General features: G+C 39.4%; 2 long non-coding RNA genes across 2 annotated transcripts; both read left to right on the forward strand.

The window, feature by feature from the left end:
• The first annotated feature begins 338 nt into the window (after nucleotides 1-338).
• Nucleotides 339-10,183, forward strand: LOC128139436 (uncharacterized). Its single transcript, XR_008234385.1, has 3 exons — nucleotides 339-521; nucleotides 2,839-2,915; nucleotides 10,115-10,183. It is a non-coding gene; the product is annotated as an uncharacterized LOC128139436 (long non-coding RNA).
• A 359-nt stretch (nucleotides 10,184-10,542) lies between these two features.
• Nucleotides 10,543-23,192, forward strand: LOC128139435 (uncharacterized). The gene is made up of 4 exons (XR_008234384.1): nucleotides 10,543-10,636; nucleotides 10,898-11,044; nucleotides 13,610-13,756; nucleotides 22,408-23,192. It is a non-coding gene; the product is annotated as an uncharacterized LOC128139435 (long non-coding RNA).
• The last annotated feature ends 750 nt before the right edge of the window (nucleotides 23,193-23,942 follow it).

A 23,942-nucleotide genomic window follows, 5' to 3' on the forward strand; every position in this document is an offset into this window, starting at 1 on the left:
CTGGGAGAACAGATTTAAGAAGGGGGAAAAAACCCCTGCTCAATGGCAACTGCAGCCGGAGAGAGGAGTGAGAAGATGTGAGAGCACCAGCCCTGCAGCCCCCCAGGTCAGTGCAGAAGGAGGGGAGGAGGTGCTCCAGGCGCCGGAGCAGAGATTCCCCTGCAGCCCGTGGTGATGAAGACCATGCTGAGGCAGGCTGTCCCCCTGCAGCCCAGGGAGCTCCTCGGTGGAGCAGATCTCCACCTGCAGCCTGCGGAGGACCCCACGCTGGAGCAGGGGGATGCCCAAAGGAGGCTGTGACCCCGTGGGAAGCCCGCGCTGGAGCAGGTTTGCTGGCAGGACTTGTGACCTGGCGGGGGACCCACGCTGGAGCAGTCTGTGCCTGAAGGACTGCAGCCCGGGCAAGGGACCCACATTGGAGAAGTTTGTGGAGGACTGTCTCCTGTGGGAGGGACCCCACGGTGGAGCAGGGGAAGAGTGAGGAGTCCTGCCCCTGAGGAGGAAGGAGCGGCAGAGACAAGGTATGACGGACTGACCCCAACCCCCATTCCCCGTCCCCCTGCGCCACTGGGGGGGAGGAGGTAGAGAATTCGGGAGTGAAGCTGTGCCTGGGAAGAAGGGAGGGGTGGGGGGACAGTGTTTCAAGATTTGGTTTTATTTCTCATTATCCAACTCTGATTTAATTAGTAATAAATTAAATTAATTTCCCTAAGTCAAGTCTGTTTTGACCATGACGGTAATTGGCAAGTGATCTCTCCCTGTCCTTATCTCAACCCACGAGCCTTTTTTTATATTTTCTCTCCCCTGTCCAGCTGAGGAGGGGAGTTATAGACCTGCATTGGTGGGCACCTGGCGTCCAGCCAGGGTCAACCCACCACAGTACTGTAGGGGTTTTATTTATTAAAGTATTTATACAGTAATTTTCCTATGCTTCCACACTGCCATTGTGACAACAACATAAAGCCTTCTATTGGAAAGCCTTCTATTTCACTTATTTTGCTTTTAAGTTGTAATTTCCCCTAAATATTTGCAGTTCTTTATTTTGACCAGATGTCATTCTATGGCATCTTTCCTGAATTTGTGCTTCTTCAGTTGCATTTTTCATGGATACTCAGAAGTATTTGTATTACCAGTAACATTTGTAGATGTTCTTTGGCTCTTGATTATTAGGTGATTTGAATATTTTTTTCTAGTCCTTCAACCTGTGAAATCTATATTTTCAGTACTTTAAGTCTTGCATATGTAATGGTTGTCATTTGAAGACAACCTTGTCACTAGTTCATGGTTGCATGTATGCTGGTGGTGAGATTCTAACTAGTTGTACTGTCGTGTGACTGTAAAGCTAGGAAGAACTCATTGCAGTCCCTATGTGTGGGCTGTATCGTAAGCTTTACCAGATTAATTGGAGAATATTTATGCAAAGATCAAAATAAAAACAAGGCCACTGTTTTCATGTTAATTATCTAAATGCACTGAAATCCTCTTTATACTGGGAGGAGGACAAATATTTAAAAAATGCCCTTTCATCTCTGATGTTATTAATCTACTCTAGAATATTGCCTAGTCATTAATCAAATTGAACTGTGATAAATACAAAAACCCTGTGTTGTTTTGGCTCGCTCTACTAAAAAGAAAGAAATTCGGAGTTAATGCTGAATCCATCTTTAATGTCCCTCATTTTGCTTATGTAGTCTGGAGAAGAGCAATTTTATGTAGTTTGTGTGTCACGGAGACCACTAATCACAGAGGGCAGTGTTAAAAGATGGTTTCTTGTGTTGAGTTTTTCCTTGCATCAGTGAAAATGAAGGACTGATGATGCTGTCTAAAGCTTAGGTTTCTGCTGTTAGTTAGAATTTAGTGTTTCAAATGCACAGAATATGCTGTTTGTTCCCTACCAAGTTCAGCTGTGATCTCTATTTTAAAATGTTGGTCAAGTACAGAATCTTGTTTAAATAAGGTCTTAGTGGAAGACTTGGGTTCAGATTACTTTTTCGAGAGTTTGAAACATGTGGTTTTTCCTTCTCATAACTTGTTAAGCCAGCAAAAAGGATAGCAGCATCTGATTAGGGCTAACAATGGCGTCCTCAATTTTTGTTACTTCTCTTAAACCTCATTCAAGGACACTCAGTCCACAATGTCTGTTCAGCACGAAATACAGAAAGAATTTTCTAAACTAGGAGCAGAATCCAAGTGACTTTTATGTCATATTCCCTTATGTCTTTGGTTCTAGTCAATGGAATTACAAAGAGTGTGGTGGCACCGTTACTGCCATTACTGCCGATGACAAGTATGGCCTGCCTGTTTCCTTAAAAGAAAGTTTCCATGAACCTGATTTGAGGAGAGGATTCTGAACCGCGTATCCTGAACATCAGGAAGTGGTAGTTTGAAATGAATTTTTGGGAGGTTTCAGGCAGATCCTTTATAACAATATCCCCAGTTATCTGGGGCTTTAGGTTGCCCCTTGCTAAACATGCTGACTTTCTGAGGCACACAACTCTTCCCAAGAGCCTTACTGTAAGGAAAACCTTTGTCCTAGCTCAGACTTCCAAATGTTAAGGAATGGGAATTGAAGTCTCACCCTAGTCCTCCTCTGCATGCTTCTCTGATTCAAACGCATACACTTTTATAAAAATAAATTAATATGCTGTGTGTTTAAGGACAGTATTTTCTCAAACACCCACTATTTCCATGGAAAGGCCATTCAACAATTAGCTGAGTCAGCCAGGAGACTTCAGCCTGGGAGGAAAAAAAAGGACAGGTTATGAGACTATGGTACTACAGACTCATGAGCGGTAAGGAAAGACTGGAGAGGGATTGATTATTCACTGTCTTTTCTAGCAAAAGGAACAGCAGGCATCAAATGAAGCTGGAAGAAGTCATGCTCAAAACAGAAGAGGTGATTCTTCGTGCAGCAGGTAATTGATCTTTGAAACTCTTTGCCAGAGGATGTTGTAGATAATTAAAAGTTTTCGTAGACTCAGGGAGAGACTGGACAAGCATATGAAAGAGAAATCCAATGATGGTGGTGGTGAGGGGCTTTGTCAATAAATGTGCAAAATCACTTCAGGAATTTCCCTGAGCTGAAAATAATTGGAGGCTGGGAACATATTAGAGGAGAATCTTGCCCTGTTCTTACTCCTCCCTCAGCATTTACTTACAGTCACTTCTGAAGCAGAATGCGGGGCTGGATAAACCTTTAGTTTGGTCTAGTATGACCATTTTCATCTTCACTCTTTTTGGACACTTTAATACTGAAAAACTGAGCGGTAGACTTTCAGAGGTGCAGATCATGGAATCAGTTGGAATTTGGAGTCAAGCACTGGACATCAATGCCCAGAATGTCAAGACATCAGTATTTCAGTTTAAAAACATTGGCTGAGTGCCTGTAATTGCCTAAAGTGAGTGCACACATTGATAAATTTAAGGATATAGTCAAGATTCAGATCAAGTTGACACCCAGGAAGGAAATTCTCAAGGTCTATTTTCTCTATCTGAACTCCATCGGTTTTGTAAACGTAATGATGAAATGTGAACACAACATACACTTAGCATCAGCTGCATTTTCCCCAATGTTTTAGAAAAGGAAGGAGCTATGTCCTTTTCTAAAATTGTCTAGTATCTAAAATTTGATTGAATGTGGCAGGGGTTATCTTCAGCTAAAGGAATGTTTTCGAATTGGGAATAAATGTATGTAGGTCAGAGTGACATACTTTATGATTTTGGAAGAAGATACTTGGAAGACATCACTTCCTTGGCTGCATGGTGGACATCCAGAGTAAATTGTTTCATTGAAACAGTTTGTTCATAAGTGTATGTATATGTCATATACACTTTTGACATCATATTATAAAAATTACAAACATATCTGAAAAAGAGAAAACATCACGCACTAATAGCCGAAGGCATGAATGTCAAACGCTGCTTACTGAAATGGAGAGGACTTCTCAGATGACTGTCCATATTGGTTCATAGTCCACAGTTCTACAAGGAGGTGCTGTGAAGCTCAACCACTTGGTGAAAACAGATGTGAATGTATCACTCAAAGTTTAAGAAATGCAGCTTTTTGGATGTGTTGAAGTATGTGTTTCAGGTCATTGTATTAGTCTCCTGAAATACTCTTGGCATGGAATTTTTGAGAAATAGCTGAGTTTACTTAATATTCTTAAGAAATGTAAAACCTGAGTCAGAGAGGTGTATCTTGGCAGTAACTCAGCTCGTATCAATGGCCTTGTACCAGTGTAAAACGTACGTGAGAATAGAATCATGCTCTTGATATGTACTGTGTGCTCAAACTGAAGAGTGAGAGGAGGGGAACACATTTATATTACCAAAGGGCAGAATACCCTGTGAAAATGTGGGGTATTACTGTAAAGAGCTGCGGGTGGCTGTCATCATTCTGAGAGACACATTCTGACTACACTATCCAAAATATGAGAGAGTGCAGTAGAGTTCCCAAATTGTCAGGCACAAGAAAAAGAGTATTAGCAGGGTGGGTTTTTTGTTGTTGTTTTGGGTTTTTTTTGAAGATGAAAAACTGTGTTTGGGTGGGTGAGAGGAATGTAATTACAGAGATGCACTAGTTTATATAGCTATCTACCACTGGATCAAAAATGGGCAAGAAATAAAGGGAATTAACCCCAACACAGTATATAGCAGTTACACTGAATGTATTGTATCTACTGCTAAGAGCCATAGGGTTTTCTGTTTCGTAAATTCTGGCAATGTTCCTGGTCTTCTCCTGCCAAAATGGCTGGTTGCACTGAATCCTTTTTTCCCCTCTATTTCTCCGTCTCTCCCTCTCCTTTTCTTTCCTTCCTTCCTTCCTTCCCTCTGATATGTACAGTTGAATCTGTTATTTCACTGTTGTTAATCAGTGAATCCTAGACCTTTTATTGAAGTGATATAACTAAAAATTAGTGGTGGATGATTTATCGGTATTGTGAAAACTCCCGTTCTCTATGAACATTGCTGACTTATTACAGTAAATTTAAGTAGTGTCACTGAAGTCAGCAGATCTGTGCTGAATTAATCAGTATGGAATCTAGCCCTAAGAGTCATAAATGATAAAGTCGTTTGTGTGCTTGCAACAGATCCTGAATGGATGGCTCACTATAGGTTCCTTCAGACTGGCCTAACTTCACATTTCATTTATTTTAGAGGGTGTCACCTTCACACAGAGTGACTCAGCTTCAAAGTTTACTTGGTCTCGGTCTCTGTGACATGATAGCTAATCGGGGTAAAATTTAATATTAGATTCCACATGGAATTTTGAGTTTCCAGTGTGTAGATATCAGAATGATTATCTGATCTCCCATCAGTTTAGCATAATCTGGGATATTTCAGTTGTACCTGTTCCAGAACTTGGCTTCTTTCACTGGCAACTGCACCTTTTTTCTTGATTTAGCTGCCTGCATGCACACGTACAAACACATACTATTTCCTAATATAGGTGTGTCTACGAGGAGAGTATAAGATGTTTGAATCTGCCTGAAAATTTTTTAGCTCTTACAAGTTCATATTTTAGCATGTACACCATGAATCCATGGGTGTTTGTGCCTATTGCAGTAAACATTCATATATATATGAACACATATAGTACCTCTACCAGATGTATAAGTACATGTAGGCAAGGAAGAGCATTAACTGAATGCTTACTTTCTGTGTCAGGAAGAAATTGGGTTGTGAATATCTGTATCTCATGAGAACATGAGATCAGAAACTATACACTGATATCAAAAGCAGGAGACCCATACATGTGTTCAGCTCATCCATTTAAAAAATAAAGTGTTTATAATGTTATTCTTCATAAACTTTATTTTTGTTTATTAGTATTAAATTTTTGTCTGTGCTTATTTTTTGTGTACCATACAAGGCTTTTAAAAGTAAGTAGGTCACCATGCAAGAAGGAAGCCATCAAATGTAAATAGTTTCAAACACTTACCTCGTGCTGTATGTTCAAAAATGACACAGGATTGAAAAAAAATCAGTAGCCTGTTTTCAGTAAAATGCTAAGATATGATCATATTTCTATTTTATATCCATTTTAAACATGTGAGAGAAAGAGACTGAGAAATATTTCATGATGACACTACTAAAATATGATATTCAAATATACTGACAAGAATCTATTCTAATCTCATCTCTTTCTTTTATATGCCTCTGCTGGCTTCTTCTCTCTTAGTATATTTAATACAATCCTTTCATCCCATTTACAGAGCCTTGCCTAATCTTTTTTCTTATATATTTCTTGCACCCATTTTTCTCTCTCAACCATGCATTTCCATTGCTCAGTATTTCTTCTCATGCTTCTCTTGCTCCTGTGTTACTGGCTTCTCATAAGCATCTGTACTATCAGAATATTTTCCATATTCTAATTTTACACTCTATTAATTGCTGTTTGAATTCTATCCCCACAGTATTGTTTCAGCTATGTGGAAATACAGATAAGAAATGAAGGACATTGTTTATTTAAACAGCAACTTTCTTAACTTACCTGAAAACATCAGACAGTGAAGAACAAGGTTCCTTTTTTGACTGTTCCTACAAGAGGTGTTTCTCAGTCCCCTTCTCCCTAGCATTCCTCAGAAAACTGGCCCAGCAATGGGATGTGCGTTGGAATTAATCTATCCAATTTTGGACAGATTGCTAAAATGTAGACAGATGGAAGATGTCTTAAATGTAAGTGTGTATATCTGGGCTGCTTAGTCTCCTGGTATGGTCAACAAATAGAAACAGGTGCTTCTATAATATTTTTCATTTAATCTTGCTCTAGATCTCTGAAATAAGTTAAATTATTCACGTGCTGATAGTTGCCCTTTTCCCTGTTCAGATGTAAATGTCTGAAGTTACGTGAGATGAACCTTATTTCTGCTGTTTCCTATAGTAGGCAGTGGGCTGGTAGAGGTAATGCTCTGTTTGACTCCCCAGTTTCTTTGGGTATCCCCTTCCCTAAGTCTGTTTCTGTCTCTACTTTGAATGGAAGTCAGACCTTTTACAAAATTTCTCTGCTGGAGACCTGCCATTTGTAACGAGACATACTTAAGCTGTGCCTTTGAACCTGTCCAGGAGGGTCTCTGACCTGCTACTGGATCCAGTCCTGTCAGTCTGGCGGAGAGAAAAAACCCTCCCAAGTCCTAGTAAGCAATCAGAAAAATGTTCACATCTGTCTCCATATCTCGTCCTTTTAGCAGCATAGTTTCCCTCGCCTTGTTTCCACCTTCTCTTTCTGCTCTGTACCTCCTGGTGTCTCCCGTGGCCCCAACCACGTGGGGTTGGGGCTCGCTGTCCCGTGCCCTCCTGCAAGCTGCTTGCTGTCCGAGTGTCCAAGGGCAGACGGATGCAGGCATGGGGATCCATGCCGGCTTTGTGCCTGGCAGAAACCCAGGGGGGTGCTGAGGCTCAGGCAGGATCTGTGCAGTGCTTGCAGCCTCGTTCCTCCAGCAAAGCGATGGTACGTGGCTGAAAACCACCACCCAGTCCTGGTAAGTAGCTGGTGGCAGCCACAGGCTTGGCACGGTATAGGCAAGCCCAGCCTGTGCTCTGGGGTCTTCCACGCCTGGATACAATCTGCCACTTCAGCCCTGCCCATAAATTATCAAAAATTGTAAGTATGGATGACTGACCTGCTTGAGAAGAGGAGTTGTTATGATTTAAGGTGAGCCTTTACAAACATTCCTGAATTCAGGAGGTATGTGGCATACCTCAAGTCAGGAAACCACATACTAGCTCATATGAAGCCTTTGGATACCTACCCTCCCACCTGTTGCTGTAGAAGGACTTGCAGGAGTCAATGTCTTTTTTTTCCCTCCTGGTCCAGAGAAAACCTTGATGATATTCTGGATTCACTCTCTTCTCTCTGCTTGTCTTCATTAATGCAGTGTTCTTCTGCCTTTCTCTCCTTTCCTGAGTTGCTGTCTTCCAACATGTCTTGACAAGTTTCTTTTAAGCTATGAACCCTTTGGGGCCAGGGACATGTCTTGTTAAAATTTAAGTGCTGTAGAAGTGATTTTTACCATGCTAGAATAAAATTTAAAAATATTCATGAGATAAAATAAAACTGTGAACTCACATACATGGCCATAGTTGGAACTGCCCAGTTGAGAGCAGAACAGACTGATACTTGCAGAATAAGCTGCACTGGCTGCAAAGGTCTGGCCCGCTAACTACACATTTTATAATTAGTAATAATCTTCACACTTTAAATGTAACTGATAGAAAGGAGAAACTTCACCATAAATTCATTTTTCAGTAGTTTAAAAGGTTTGGTTTGTGATGCAGTGATGAATACTGGTCTAAATGGTTTATTGATTAATTAACTCTTTATGATTCTGAATTTGCACATTTTTCTTCAATCTGATCTTTATTATGCAAAACTCTTTTGAGCAATTAACTTTAATAGGGTAACTGCTATTAGACACTTAGAAATGAGGATGTGGGTGGCATGTCTTGTGAGGTACCAACTGGCATTAATTATGAGGCTGAACTTTTGCACTAAAGTCCTACTACCTCTGTGGTTTTAATATAGAAGCTATGTCTCTTATGAAAACATTTTTTTTTAAATGTTCATATATATTTTTTCTTCCTGTTGTATTTTTGGACACAGGATGTTACTTAGAAAACTTTAAAATTCTACTTGGTGCAAAGAAAGGTGAATAGAGGGAAGAAATCTCAACCTTTTTTATAGGCTCAAAATGAAAATAATTTTAAAGCTCAGTTATGAATCACATGCATTCATTTACAATAAAATTGCTAATACTTCTATTATTAAGCCATTTAATAAAGCAGATGAGGGATAAGGCACTCATGCATTTTGTTGCTTTTAAAGAATGTCATAGCATGCTCCAGTACACTTCAGGTCAATTTTTCATGAAGTATTTATTTTTGCCAGACTACATTTTAATACACTCACTTTGTCATATTAAAGAAAAGCATTTTTCCCATGTTTATCTTGACTTATTTTTTGATAAGTTAAAACAGTTGCTCCCTTGCTTTTTTTTCCAGCTGGTTGGTAGTAAGGTAAACATAAATGTAAAATCTGAGAGTTTGGAATAAAGAGGTGGCTGTAGAACATATACTATTTCTGTATGTTTCCAGGCAAATCAGATGGAGGATTAAGTGAAGAGGGAAAGGGACACGATTGCCTGGAATAGGAAGGGAAAAGGAGTAGTTCAAAAATATTTCACCTAAGTAGGGGAGTCAGATTTTTTTTTTTTTTTTCCAAAAGCATTTTGCAGTTGAGAAGAGAACGTTGCACATTCAGCCCATGCCACAAAACTAGCAGGTATTGTACTTCACTGATTCATTTGACAGTTGCTGCTTGCCTAAGCCATAGCAGTGGACAAATAAATTGATGACCATTGGATTCATGGAGTTCCTGTACTGAAAGACATACAAGACAAAATGGCACAGATGTCTTTAGTCAGAAACAAAAGTAAAGGAAAGTGTTCTGGTGTATTTTCCAGTAACAGTTTATAAAACACCAATGAAGACACAAATATTTTTAAAGAATTGAGTATACTTATGTACAATTAAAGTATCTGGAAAGCACTGGATTAGCAGTTTTGGCAACTACTTAATATCCAGGCATTCTACCCTACCCTGATCAAACCAAACAATGTTTGACTCCTTAAGTATTCTCTGCAGCTGCAGATGCATGGTCTTATTGCAGTGTTCCTCTCTTTAGCTTTTTCAAATGCAGTATGAAAAATATGAGTGTAGGGCCTATGTACACCAAAAAGAGGACCTTGTGGAAAACCATACAACAGCAGGACTGTGGCTGCTGGCCACTGTATACTCTAGGACCCCCCTCTTTCCCTTCCCACTTAACAAATCAACCAGGCCATCTTCCAGGATCCTGTTCCTTTTCCACCCTGAATATTTCCATTGGTTATGTTTCTAGAGCAGGGAGGGTAGAAAAAGAAATATTCTTGGCTTTGCCTCAGCTCTATGTGTCTTCCAAGTAAGATGACTAAGGAATGGGAATTGACAAGAATTGTCTTTGGACTCATGTCACAGTCTGCAACCACCTGTATTCACAAAGTCAGTAGGTAACTGAGATGGCTGTGGATTACATTCTGCCTCGGGTACACATCTGAGATGATACACGCTTTTGCAGATTTGTCTTGGACCTATGTTAAAGTGAACTCCTGAGAGGCCCAGTCCTGCGACGGATGAGGAGCTAAGCTACAGGACACGCTGTGAGGTGAGGACTGGGAATGCAGGAAAAGAACTTTAAGCAGAAGGGAAGGGCTTTTTTTGTTTGTTTGTCTTTCCTGAAAGATAGGCTGCCCTGTGGAGTTTTCTCAATGATGAGTCGTGTAAAAACCTGAGTGTACAAATCTTGTCTTGATTTGCAGCATTACCTGGAGGAGCAGATTGGGTTATGACGTTCTTTAGTCGATTCTCTCTAAGCTTAGAGCCATAAACTATTGCTACAAATTAATTCAAGGGACTGCTAGAAACCTGTCCCTTGACGATGTTGGCTTTCTTCCAGTCTCCGTTTTCCCCGCTGACTCAGCAGTCAGTGCTCCCTTCAGAGCTGAGGCTGGGTGAGTCAACAGAGTCCTCTGCATGATGCCTTGAGTAGCTGCTGTGAAGAACCACAGGAGGACCCTGAGGAGCTGGACACTGGGTCCAGGTAGCTCTTTGTCTGTCAGTTCAGGGCTGTTCTTTGGCCATGAGCTCCATGAGTGAAAACAGCAAAGTATTTTATCCTGTAATATATTTCAAATTTCATGAGAAATAAAATGTACCCAGTACTATCTCCTAAACTGACACCATGAAGGAATGCCTTAATTCCCATCTTTTGCTTCCTGCATATCTAGAAACACATGCACACACACGCTTCATTCACACCCCCCCAAGAGGACTTTTTTCCTCATCACTCTTTCTTCTGCAGGGTCTGTGCTGTGTCTCTGGGTGTTTGTAGATAGAGCAGCTTCCTGGTCATGATCCAGAGGACAGAATGAAGGGAACCACAGGACGTACTGGTGTGTCCTCGTCATGTAAGGGTGGAGAGTGGAGGCTGAGCTGCTCAAGAGTTCAGGTGAGATGAATCTGCAGTCTGTAGATATGAGTGTATCTTCAGTTTCAGACATCGCCACCAACAGCCCTTTGGAAGGCAGTGGGAAGGGGCAGACAAAAGTCACCAGCCCAGGGTTCTTCCTTTGTTGCCAAATTGCTTCAAAGGTGCCGGTACAAAATTAAATTAGTGCCTCCCATGCAGTGATACAGGGTAGATCAGTCAGATATACCCCAGAACAGGTTTTTGCAGGCACGCTGTGAGGGCGTGTGGGAGCGGTATGATGTCTGAAGTCTCCTTGTTATGCTCTGTGGTTGTGCCTGGGGTATGCTGGCGTGAGCATGAAGGCCTGAAGAGAATGAACACACCTTATGGGACTGATTTTTGGAAGTGTCTTAAAGCATGCTATAGACATAGTCACAGACAACCTGGGTGATGTACTATTCTGTATAAAAAACTCTAATCCGGGATTATACAGGGATAGGGGTAATACACAATGGGCTGGGTTGCTTGAGTAATGAACATAGGCACACTCTTTCTCTGAGAGAACTGCCATTCAGTTTGAATTAAGAGTTCTTTTTACTTATTTTTTTCAGTATTTGGCATATCTGTACTCCTGCCAACAAAAGTGTCACTTGTGCTCTCTTGTATTTTTGTGTTATGATCACCTCTTTCATAGAAATGAGGGATGGGCAGTGGAAACAAGTCCCTAAAGTTTGATTTCATGAGTGAGGGAACCTCCAGACACTGTGAATGAAACAAACTTGCATTATTTTACTTCCCCCTGCCCCCAATTTTTTATTGTACCTGCTTATTTTTAAATAGTTTTCCTCTTTTCTCCATTTCACTCTTCACTCTTGTAATGTATTTATGATACTGCACTGAATAATAATTTCTTTTTCAGCTGCAGATTTTAAGTGTTTCAAAAGATGTTACAGTAACTATCTTTATTCTATAGATACAAAGAGGTTAAATTACTTTGCCAAGGTAACTAAGGAGGGAACAATAATAAAAATGAGAACAGAACCTTTTCCTTCCTCTATCCTTCAACTACAACCTGTGGTGCTCTTAGTGCAGAACAATGACACTGGATGCAAAAAAGCTGGGATGTGTTCACAGAATTAAAACCTTCTGTAACAGAAAGGAAATGAATGCCTTGGCCCCTTTATACCTTTATGCCCAAGTTTAATTGCATAAATTGCAATTAATTGCATTAATTGTGCATAAAGTTAAACAGAGGTTTAAGTGCCTTCGGGATGCAAACTTACTGTGGATAACATTAACATTATCGGAGTTGTTTTCTGTTTTCTTTCTGAGTCCATACTCTTGACATTTGATTGTAATTTTTTTTTGTTTGTTACTGGCTGTCCTTCATAAAGAACTGTTACAAGATAAGGGGACAACTAGTCCTTGTCTTCTGTACTAGGTGAATGCAATTTGGTCTGAAAGAGATGAAAACAGACAGAGTGAGATGAAAAATAACATGTACTATGAAAATCCATGAATATGGGGAAGTTAAGCTTACAGTTAAAACAAACAAGACAACAAAGCCTTTGCTGGCTTCCATATAAAGAATAAGTCTTAGTTTAAGTACAAAAATCCCGGCTTTTTTACAGAGCTCTCGTCCATGTCTTTTTGCTAATTTGTCTATTTTTACTACTTTAATATATTTTGCAAGCCATTTTTCAAGGTAAAAATTGGTATAAATAAATTTACCTTGGAAAAGATTAAATGTAAGTGGTTTAAAATGGGTAGTTTTAAGGGAACACCATCTGGTACGGGGTTATTAAAAAAACCCATTAAAATATTACATGATAACATTCATATGCAATTAAATTAACATAAAAACCTGAATTAACAAGTCAGTTCAAACTGCTGATTATGATTAATTTTGTAAATAAGTTTGCCATAATTTTGAATCTCTGTTGTGACCCCTGGTGCGATGTAGAAGGGATTTTTATAGGACACATACTATAGCAGTATTTGAGGGGATTAGTAGTACTTGAGGGGATAAGAACCGATAGAAGTCACTCAGCATTTTGTCTATCGGGTTACCTTATTAATAAATATCTATAATAATGAAAGATTTGCAAAATTGGATTTTTGAGGAGGTTGGCTGGGATTTTTATAAGCTCACTTTTTATGAGTGACTTAGAAGCACACTGAAAGTTATGACAGATATGAAATTACTATGTATTACTGTATTAATCTAAGATACTGATGAAAATTTATTAGATGTTGCATTTTTTGGTCGCATTTCATATTATTTTTGCATTATTTGATCAAGTTGCCTTGGTCACTGAAATCCCTTTCCTTTATATCTTTGGTGAGTTATGTACAGTCCCTGTAGTATTATACTGATTAACTTAATAGGAAGCTATGTGCAAAATAAGCAGAAGTAAATAAATTACTAAACATAGTGCACAATCCATCCCTGTCAGCATTCCCAAGACACAAGTGAAGGACAGTTTTGCAATTTCTTAGTGTCAGCGATTCTGGTTTTGACAAGGTGCGAACTTTGGTTTGACGGAGATGGTCTTCAAAGAGATAAAACAGTTAGTAAATATCTTTATTTGTTTTGATTTCTAGGCAAGTGAAGGTCAGTTGTTACAAACTGCTTAGGGAGACAAGCTGACAGGAAGATAAAGGGAGAACATTCCAGGAGCCAAAAGATGGAGGCCTTCATCCATTCTGAGAACAGCAGCACAGCAGCACGTTCTGGTAGAGGGGCTGAAGGTGTGTGCAATGGGCCAGGGGCCTGCTGAGGCAATGTTAGCTAAACCATTAAAATTCTTTTCTTCCTGGGTGCCTGCCTAACCCACTGTTGCAGTGCAGACATTCTTCAGTGGCTCAGCATTTGGGAATGTCCTGCATGAGTAAGTATCCCTGCGATGCTGTATATGTAACCCCCTGATAAATGGCTGTTAATAGTTCCAAGGCAACTTTTAATCAATGCGTCAATATTTGATGCGTTCAGAAAACATGACAATGGCACCGAGATAATAAACTAAAAGGTGCTAGCAATTAGGTGAACAAAGAGGGTGGGAATCACCCTGGCTGACTCCAGGTAAAATTGGGCGGCTGGTGTCACTTAGTCACCCACATTCCTTTTTTCCCCCGTCTCCCTTGGAAGCCAGCCCTAGGGCAGTACGTGTCCCTTCCCGGGGCTCCCTTCTTTGTCCATTGGCCACAGTGGCAGCCCAGTCAACTAGCTCGGATCAGATGCCAACGTTTTAGATGGCTGAAATGAGGTGAGATAAGCCATGCCTAAAGTTTGTTCTTCCACAGGTTTCTCCGCTGTTTTTGTATCTATCCATATATAATGTCTCAATATAAGCTATAGGCTTCAGCCCACATGCTTGCCTGTGTGTTTATGAACAAGTGTACAAGCACATTTGTCTGTTGGATTTTTTAAGGATGTGATTCAGTCTTTAAAAAGCAACTCTTATACATGGTATATGTCGCCTGGTTATATGAGAACTTGAAAAGTAAGGTATCACCTCAGTCCTTTTCTAAACAATTTCAGAATTCTGTCAGCAAATGGTTTAGCATTTCCCCAAATAGCAGCCTTCTTTCTGTTGGATCGATGGTTAACTGCTACTCACTGCCGAAATAAAAATCTGTAGCCTATCCCCAAAGTGTTGCAAGTGTTGAGATCAACACACAAATAGTTTGCTGCATCTCTAATTAGCTGAGACTGTGTTAAACACTAGCTTTTCCCCACAGCCCAGCTCACAGGTAAAAAATATACAGCTCTAAATTGAATATATAGGTAAAATACACAGGTAAAAATATTTACAGCTCACAGGTAAAAATAAAATTCTTTCCCTTGCTGTTATTTTAGCTGTAATAGAGTGGAGACAGGGACATGGTTACCTAACGGGTTTTGAGGAGGTGAGCACTATTCTTAGAGTGTCCTGATGGCTGTGTTGTCATTATGATTACACAAAGGTTTAAGAGCAGGAGGAGCCAGGCCTCCTACTTACCACCTAGCTGACATTGTTTACACAATTAAGATGAGCAATACGTTAACAAAGACTGCATAGCCCATCCTCTGTAATTCAGTCTCATAAATCAAAGAAGGAATAGTGTTACGGTATAGTTGCCTTCTCTGTACAAAAAAAATGTGCTCTTGTCCATAATTTGTTTGGGGTATTTTTAGAGCAATTTTGGCTTGGTTTCATCAAATTATGCATTATCTTCAGGGCTTGAAGTTAAAAAAAAAGGCAGCTATGGCTCCAAACTCAGCAGGAATCGGCTACCAATGCAGGCAGAAGGAGCTGAGAGCCAAGACACCTGCTTTCACATAGGTAAAATCCTGTCTAAGAGGGAGGCATGGGGTCTATAAGTGCTGAAGTCATTGGTAGCTGGAGGCCATGAATTTCTTATTCTTACAGAAACACACTTGCTCCTGTAATAGGCAGAGCTTCTGGGTCCAGGCTCCTGTCGAGTTCTAAGCTCCGCATGAACTTCCAGAGGCAACGTGTTTCTTGCTTCTGTAGGATTAATTATTCTTTCCTGCTGGTCACAGCAGGATGAAAAATCCTAAACTGAATATTGTTCCAGGTGAAGAGACAAAAGACTACAATAAAACACCTGTAACATTAATATAAGAAACCATAAATAACACATTTCTATATTTTAGGTTTCATTGATTTGACACGGAAGTCACAAAATATCCTACTTTTTGAAATGTGTGATTTCTGGAAAAATCAAGCTCAGTTAAACCTTCCCACTCCGTCACCTCCCCATCCCCACCTCTGCCCTGGCTGGGGTTCCTCTCCGTGTCTGTGGTGTTGGAGCTCTGACTTTAGCTGAGGCTTTGCCAATCCCTCCTCTCAGCAACTCACCTCTAAGGAGGTCACTCTTGGTCTCCTCCACCTTCCTGGACATGGCCGTGGTGCTTGAGCAGCTCATCTGATGCTGTCCAGTGTTCGCTGCCCAGAGCCAGTCAATAGTTTGACTTTTACATAGAAGTGAAGAAGTTAAAACAAATGGTACTGCCCCAAATCTGCAGCATCCTTTTCTTTCTATATGGTATCTTAGATTTAATGAAAGACAGATTAGGTGATTTTCTGTGTTACATTACCATTAACTAGATTTGGCAGTGAGGTTTTAATTTTGTGTGAATCATATTTCCAGTAGGCTGGAGGATTCCTTAAGGAAGCCATGTCTCATATTTAAGATACCAGGACCAACAGGTTTTAAGTCCTTGAGGTCATTTCAGACTCTTATGCTTTTAAAATTGGATACATTGAATACAATTGAATTTGTTATGTGTGAGCTTTTAGCATAAGCCTTTAAAAAACATATTTCTTTATGTAAACATGACATACGGACTGTTAACTTGACAAAATAAGCAAGTGCATCTGGTATGCTTTACAAAATTTTGGCCAACATCTCATTTATTGCATGACATACTTTAGACCCACTAAGACCTGCTGGATGCCCAATGGAGGTGACATTTATTCACTGACATGTTTGAAAGAGCTTTGGGTTTTCAACTAACTCTAATGATTCAGATCAATATTTAGCAAGGTTTGCTTATTTACAGCATCTGAGGGCTAATCTTGTATACTTTGTTGTTGTTGTCTGGGTTCTAAATGTTCATTATTTGCAGATCATAAAGACAGACTAACAATTATTTTTGACAAAATTCTAGGCTTTGTGAGGTTTATTGCCTTTTTGTGGTTTTGCTATTTTAGATGTATTATATATTTATCCCTTCTTTTATTCCTCTGAGATGAGGACTGCCATTTTTATTTGCTGAAGCATTTTGCTGGAACTTACTATACTTTGTTTTTTAAATGGAAATGGTACAATCCTTGGTATTCATATGGGAGATCTTTATTTCCTACATCTTTTCCAGTTATCTTTGGCCAGAGATGCCTGTTTAGCTTATTCCAAACTAGGGTATGACCCAGAACTGCACATCCTGAAAGATGCTGACAGATACTCTGCCTCAGACAGGAAGAAGTTTGTGTGAAATTTTTGGTACCAATATCTAGATAAACAATACAATTTAAAACAGATCTAATGGTCAAATGACTATCTTAACTGTATAAACTTATAATAACTTTTTAAGATCCTAAAAAATTCAACTGAACTACCATGACCTCTTCAAAATTCATCGCATTACCTGCCAGTTAAATACCATGTAGTCCTACATCTGTGGCTGCTCAGAAGTGGGAGGGCTTACAGGTTCCCTTCCAAAAAAAAAAAGGGGAGCCCAGTCACAGCTCTAGCCTGATCCTGATGCTCAGACCTGCACCAAGCCCAACACATCAGAAATGTCAACACAGCTTGAGCTCTCATGACTTTCGCATTATGGAACCTGGTAGTTAAGCCAAACACCTGGAAATCTTACCACCCTTGAGAGACCCTTGTTGCAGAACATCTTCCAAGGCTGCAGCCTGGAGATTGGCAAATACTCTCCTAGACTGTAATGCTTTTGCACAACAAAGAGTCTTTTTTGTAAACCAGTAATACTTAATTTTTCAGTTTAGAATTATGAACATAGGCACCATACATAAACCTGAGCATGTGCAGACACTACTGAAATATGATGTGGAATCTTTTTTAGATTAGGAAAATAGTACTCATTTTCTAAGTGTTACATTTTATATTTCATTTTAAAACTGGCATCAGTGGTTTTGTGTGAAGGTGTGGTGGTTTATGTCTATAAGAAAATATGTTGGAGATTCAGCTTCAAGTTATATACACTTTGATGGCCTTGGTCAAAAACAAATGTAGTGACTGTGACACAAAAGTATATTGTGAGACAGAAGTCCTCAAGAGTGGTGTGGAAAGATTTCCAGACTACTTGAACCAGACTACTTGAACCAATGTAGTAATCCAAAGGTGTCCCATAATTAACTGAAGAGTTTTTTTCCTTCCCTGGTTAATAGAAAACAAGCAATGCCAAGGACAGCAATTTTCAACATATCTCAGAAATGTTAGTTAAAATTGAACTACTGATAAATACTTTTGGGAAAAACAAAAAAATTTCATTATTCCAGAGGAGAAAATGGTGTAAAGAGTTTATTGGTATATCATTGTGGAAGCCATATTTTTTATTTTATTTGGGGATTTAACAAAATGTGAATTTCTGCTTTTGTAGAACAAAGCAAAGTCAAATTATTTTGAATTACCCTGTGGATCTCTTTTTTTTTCAGTTTTGTCTTTTTTTTCAGCTGAAACTTTTGATTTTGAAATAAAACCCACAGTTCTTCATTCCAATTTCAGTGTTTTGCAAATAGTATTGAAACAAATGGAAATGAAAGTGTTTCTGAAAATCAAAATTCCAAAATTATTACAATATCATCACAAAAATGGATTTTTCCACTTTTCATACACCTTATGATGAAAAGTGATGTTTCTATGCACCATTTCACTTTGAATTGACTGATATTGTATGTGATGGAAAAATACTCTGAAAATTCTTTGTCAGCTTTACTGACGGGTCTGATTCTGATGTCAAATATTCTTATTTCTTATGTTCTAGCTCTGCCATTATCAGTGATGTTCATCTTGATTTACAAAAGTAGAAGTGAAATGATGTCTATTTTTTTAGCCAGTAAGGATAAATCTGATGGACTGTAAACTGTAAAAAGGTACAGAAAGATATAACTCTACTAGCTGAAGATAAATAGCCTCATGTTATGAATATGCAATTATCCAGAAAGTGCTTAACTTCATACTGGTATTCTTGACTGATTTCTTCTGCAAGCAGAGTTTGAAGATAACAATAAAGTAGAAATAGAGCTTAAAGATCTACAAAAAGTAATGGTATTTTTAATTTGGAAAATATCAGTCAAAGTGCTTGTAGTGGGTCACTTAAGTTACAAGTGCAAATAGTGTAAATATATATATGGACAGCCAGTTTAAAAAAAAAATCCAAAATATTCAGTGGATAACTCTTAATAACATTTGAAGAAAATTATCTAAAGCAATCATCGACCAGCATAGGGTAAAAAAAAAACAAAACCCATGAAAAAAACAAACCACAAACTACGTTGGTAACATGCGGTTTTATGAATTGTGCCACCAAATTTTCAAAATACTATCATAAAGCAGAATCTTCCCTGAATCCCCATGCAGAAGGAATTCTATTCCACCAAGTCTCAAATCATTAGGGTCAAGAGAAAAAGACAGACAAGAGAAAAAAGTTGATCCTTTGCCCCTCAAGAATGTGATCATAGCTTAAGGGCTGATACTTTTCTTTCTTTTCTCTTTTCTTTTCTTTTCTTTTCTTTTCTTTTCTTTTCTTTTCTTTTCTTTTCTTTTCTTTTCTTTTCTTTTCTTTTCTTTTCTCTTCTCTTCTCTTCTCTTCTCTTCTCTTCTCTTCTCTTCTCTTCTTTTCTTTTCTCTTATTTTTGTTAAAATCTGTGCATACAAATCCTCAAAATTAAAGCCTATTTGAAGAAAAATTTGCTCAGTGATTTTTAAAAAGTGTATGTACTGATGAACTCTCTTATCAGTTTGCAAGACTGCTATATGCTTTTTAAAAGTCAACCAGATGTCTTATTCTATGTGACACAGAACAGACTTTATAGACTCTTTTTTTATTCCATGGTACCATAGACCAGCATATGACTATGATTAGTATTATATCCATGATAAACAATGCCAAGTGTGCACTACAGGGACAAAAGAGGTCTGTCAGTGCATTTTTTACCAGGCATTTTAACACATAAAGCATTTGCCTTTACATTTCATCCTAGGTTTTGAATTGTTACAAGTAGGAGATTCATAATAATTCAGCAGTACAGTTTACCAGCTCTGCTTGTTACAGTCCTTTTCATATGCACACAATTTATACTATCTTACTCTGTTTTGGAAAATAAAGAGAATTTTATTAATTTTTAATGAACAGCTTAAACTAAATTCCATTAAAATTATTTATTATTCTCAGATTCTTAAACATTAATATGGCAAATATCCATATTTTATCTGTTACAGATGAACAAATTACATTCATGGTTCAGTGTAATCCATTCGTTGGTTCACAGATCCCAAACTTCAGGCAGTGTGACAAATCCACATAATTTCCCTGAGTGCCAGGTTGTGCATTTGTATATCTGATTAAGTTGAAAGATGTGTTAAAAAACATATAAAAATCCTCATGTAGCCAGACAGCTCCCTATGGCTACGTATCTCAGAAATCTCTGGAGCATTTTGTTATTCAAAGCAAAGTTGGCAGTAATTTACACTCAATCAATTGGTTCCAGATCCGCCTGTTTCAGATGATATCACAAGGACAAGATATTATGTGAAATTCCCTTACCTTTTGTCAAAGTGTATTCCTTTTAAGAGATTTGCCATCACAAATGCAGATGATATGGAGATAAAGAGGCTCCTTTGCTCTCCAGAGCATGACAGAATGTGATGGATCAACAGTTCATATACAAGCTATGTTTTGATCAAATCAAATCAAATTATCCTTTTTTCCAATTTTTTGAAAAAGAGGGTTCTGGATTCACGGCAAAATCATGGCGTATATCATTCATAATGCATTAATAAATCCTCCATTTGGTACGGACCACAAGGTCTCTGTAGAGAGGTACAATAATTTATGATTTGCGACCAAAGAAAAGTGAAAATTAAGTCTTGTAACTGCCAGGCCTTGACTATAAAGAACTAGTCCTATGTATGGTCTAAAGTCCTTTGCTGTTTATCAGCTTTATCGAATAATAGTGTCGTGGTTTAACCCCAGCCAGCAACTAGGCACCACGCAGCCGCTCACTCACTCCCCGCACCCCAGTGGGATGGGGAGAATCAGGAAAAAAAATAAAACTCATGGGTTGAGGTAAGAACAGTTTAATAACTAAAATCTACCCCCCCCCCCCAACAATAATAATACAAATACAATAACAATAATAATAATTGTAGTGAAAAAGGAATATAACAAAAAAAGAGGAATGAGACACAAGAAAAGACAAGTGATGCACAATGCAATTGCTCACCACCCACTGACTGATGCCTAAGCAGCGATCCGCACCCCCCTGGCCAGCTCTCCCCAGTTTCTATACTGGACATGACGTCCGATGGTATGGAATATCCCTTTGGCTAGTTCAGGTCAGCTGTCCTGGCCATGCTTCCTCCCAACTCCTTGTACACCTGCCTGCTGGCAGAGCATGGGAAACGGAAAAATCCTTAACTTAGGATAAGCTCTACTTAGCAACAAGTAAAACATCAGTGTGTTATCAACATTCTTCTCACACTAAATCCAAAACACACTGTACCAGTTACTAGGAAGAAAATTAACTCTATCCCAGCCAAAACCAGGACAAATAGTTTGTTACAAAATTTATTAACTTGGTCCAGCATTTTTTTAAAGGCAGTTGTGAAGACAGACGGCTTGTCTGTCTGCAAGTTGTAAATTCATAGAAGAAAGTGTTATTCTTCTCAAAAGAATAACAACAGGAATTATAAATGAATATGAAGAAAGTGTGAAATTAAGAAAATGAAAATTTAGACTGAAAGGAGAGAAATAGTTTTCTCATGGTGATATCAATTAGACTTGAAACTTTAAAACAAAAAATAATTGAAACATTGAAACAAAAAACGAAATAATTTATAAGGTATAACCCAGCAATGGTGAAAGCATAGTTTAAATAATGTAATAGTTCTTTTATATTTCGAACTTTGCTAGCTCTGTGGTTATGAATGGATGTAATTTTAGGAGAAAGGAGGGTGTTTTGTTCGGATGACAGTGGTACTTATGTGTGTGCATAGGTATGTCTGAGAGAGAAATGCTGCTGTGAAGTGGCCCGTATCCCTACACATTCTATTCTTTGAAGGTAAAATGACTCACTTTCAGTGGAAATGCATTAAAGAGGTCTATAGGTACCAGTTACTTGACTCCAGATCAAGTTGCAGCTGCAGAATGAGTCTAACAACGACTTGTGCCTCTGGTACAAGCATACTCTCTGCTCTGAAATCAGTGAAGTACTGGAAACACTCTCGCCTGTCCCTGTCCCTTTGTATAAAGTAAAGCATCAGGTGGCTGATACAGGTAGTGTCTTTCTGATTTCTGTTGGCTTTGTGCCACTTGAGGAAATTCTGGTTTTCGTGGTGCAAAGTGAGTTTAGCTGACTGTAATATCTCCACCTTTGACCTTTCTTAGGAAAGCTTGAGAATATGCAAGATCCAACTATATTCATGGATCTCAATATTTATGGACTCTATTTCCTTAATCTAAGTGCATATAAATGAACTTTGCACCATTTTCCTGGTTACCGGCAACAGTATGTTTGTAGAAGCTTTTTCTCTTTTCTCTCACAACAGGTCAATAAGACTTATTGCTAGAGTATAATATTTTTGCCTCTTTTTTGCACTTGAAAAGTGTTAATTTGCATGTATTTGTCTTTTTGTTCATATCACAGCTTTGCAGCTAGACCTTTATTTGTTGAAGTGCTGCTTTATGGTGCTCCTCAGAAGTACATCAATTCTATTAGACAGATCGGTGTGTAAGACCCTTTCATCTGAAACAAAATTGAGCCTACTGCTTCTTTATATGTATACACAAGCTATCCATAGCTGTCTGAAGATATCAAGTGGAGTTACAGTCCAAATGTAAAACATTCTCTATTCTGTATTTGCGTTCACGTAAAATATAAGAAAAGTGCCTATTTACATGTTACCATTTTAGTTTTCACTTCAAGATGTTTTCCGAAAACCATAAATTAGCTTTTTCCTGGTCAAAAAGGCATTTAAATGCAGGTGTTTATTGCTTTTCTTGCTGTAAATAAATAAACAAATAAATAACATGCAAAACCAAGTTCTAAATGAAAACAACATTAAAATAGTACTGAAGCATTTGTTCCCTGAAAGAAAATGGTAATAGATTTCTGCCCTTGTTGTTCATAAGTACTGAACATTTTATATAGACTTACAAGGAAATAAAACCAAATGCTGGAACTTTTGAACAGTGAAAAAGAAAAAGCTCAAAAATACATGCAAATAGGCTCAGTTGCTGAAACTTCTGGTGCATGATGTCAGATTATTCTGTTGTACAACTTATTTCTATGAATTCTTTTGGACACAGTAAGAAGAACTACTGTTTTTAATTTTACATATTGAAATGATTGTTTCCGTAGAGAAAAATTGCAGACCCTCTTTAGGTAGTGTAGTGGGTTGGCAAGGTTTTTGTAGCAGGGGGGTCTACAGGGGTGGCTTCTGTGAGAAGCTGCTAGAAGCTTCTTCCCCCATGTCCGACAGAGCCAATGCCAGCCGGCTCCAAGATGGACCTGCTGCTGGCCCAGGCCGAGCCCATCAGCGATTGTGGCAGCACCTCTGGGTTAACATATTTAAGAAAGGAAAAAAGTTGCTGGGGCACAGAAATTGCAGCTGGAGAGAGGAGTGAGAAGATGTGAGAGCACCAGCCCTGCAGCCCCCCAGGTCAGTGCAGAAGGAGGGGAGGAGGTGCTCCAGGCGCCGGAGCAGAGATTCCCCTGCAGCCTGTGGTGATGAAGACCATGCTGAGGCAGGCTGTCCCCCTGCAGCCCAGGGAGCTCCTCGGTGGAGCAGATCTCCACCTGCAGCCCGGGGAGAGAGGACCCCACGCCGGAGCAGGGGGATGCCCGAAAGAGGCTGTGACCCCGTGGGAAGCCCGCGCTGGAGCAGGCTCCTGGCAGGACCTGTGGCCCCGTGGAGAGAGGAGCCCACGCTGGAGCAGGTTTTCTGGCGGGACTTGTGACCCTGCCGGGGACCCACGCTGGAGCAGTCTGTGCCTGAAGGACTGCAGCCCGGGCAAGGGACCCACGTTGGAGAAGTTTGTGGAGGACTGTCTCCTGTGGGAGGGACCCCACGGTGGAGCAGGGGAAGAGTGAGGAGTCCTGCCCCTGAGGAGGAAGGAGCGGCAGAGACAAGGTATGACGGACTGACCCCAACCCCCATTCCCCGTCCCCCTGCGCCGCTG

Source organism: Harpia harpyja, chromosome 3, assembly GCF_026419915.1.
Source record: "Harpia harpyja isolate bHarHar1 chromosome 3, bHarHar1 primary haplotype, whole genome shotgun sequence".
Classification (NCBI taxonomy): Eukaryota; Metazoa; Chordata; class Aves; order Accipitriformes; family Accipitridae; genus Harpia; species Harpia harpyja.